Here is a 1065-nt window from a genome sequence, read left to right as displayed (position 1 = left end):
CAGGAATTCGCTCCTGTCAAGGTACCAGCAGGGGCTGGAGCGGGGAAAGATGGTGGGAAAGGTGCTGGGGGGATATTTAGGGGTGGTCAGGGAGGGTGAGGGGGTCTGCAACAGCCACCCCTCATTCATCCAGGGCTGGGCTGGGATCTTTCCACTCTTGGATTTTCCTTGGGTTTGTCCTGCAAAGCTCCTGTGCCCTGTCCTAGTCCTGCTGTCCCCCTTTTCCTGCAGGGAATGGGAGGGTGTGGAAGGGGCAGATCCAGGTGTGATCCTGGCTCTGCACCCCTGGCACTGGGATTTGGGCATCCTCCACCCCTGGCTGCTCCTTGGGCCGAGGGGATCCCAGCCCGTCCCCACTTTGGGAGGGACTGATGAGCTCCTGTCCCCTCAGAAGTCCCCGAGCAGCAAGTACAGATCCATCCCCCGGGCCTCGGACCCCGACACGGAGCCCATGAACAAGGAGAGGGGTCCTGCCAAGTCCTGCGTGTACTGAGAGGTCTCTGCTGCTCCTGGGACGTGGAGAGAGCAGGTAAGGGGCAGTCCAGGACCACCCAGAGCTCCTGGACACCTCCTGAGGTGGGGACAGAGCCATCTCCGGCCTGGTGTCACCCCAAGGCTTCACCTTTGTGGTCATCCCAGTGAGCCCCATCCACTGCGGAGGGTGGGATGGAGCAGGAGCTGAGCTCTGGAGGGGATTTAATCAGCTCTAATTAAAATTGAACAGTAATTGGGCAGAAATCAGTGCAAAGCAGAGGGGGCTGGAGGGAGGGACTCGGCTCCTGCCGGGTTTTGGGGTGGCTGTGGGCGAACCCCCTGTGGGTTTTCCTCCCTTTCCATAGGATCCCTGGGTTGCTCCGTGGGCACCAGCAATGGTGGGATCTCCTTCCAGGCTCTCGCTGCTCCTCCAGGCCAGGCCACGTCCTGGGAGAAGCGAAGACCAATGTCCAGCTCCACCAATTTACCTCCATGAGGCAAAAATATCCCCAGGTCTCCTTTGGTCCCGATGCTCCAGCGGTGTCTCCTTGGGGTGCTCTGAAAACGCAGCTTTGAAGGCTGGTGGGTGGG

The 1065-nt window shown here is 60.3% G+C and overlaps 1 long non-coding RNA gene across 1 annotated transcript; it reads left to right on the top strand.

Annotated features, from left to right (window-relative positions):
* Positions 1-1059, top strand: LOC108448111. The gene is made up of 3 exons (XR_001863894.1): positions 1-21; positions 392-529; positions 840-1059. It is a non-coding gene; the product is annotated as an uncharacterized LOC108448111 (long non-coding RNA).
* The last annotated feature ends 6 nt before the right edge of the window (positions 1060-1065 follow it).

This window comes from Corvus brachyrhynchos, unplaced genomic scaffold (genome assembly GCF_000691975.1).
Source record: "Corvus brachyrhynchos isolate BGI_N302 unplaced genomic scaffold, ASM69197v1 scaffold787, whole genome shotgun sequence".
NCBI lineage: Eukaryota > Metazoa > Chordata > Aves > Passeriformes > Corvidae > Corvus > Corvus brachyrhynchos.
Note: the sequence above shows the minus strand (reverse complement) of the source record. Positions and strands in the feature narration are given on the sequence as shown.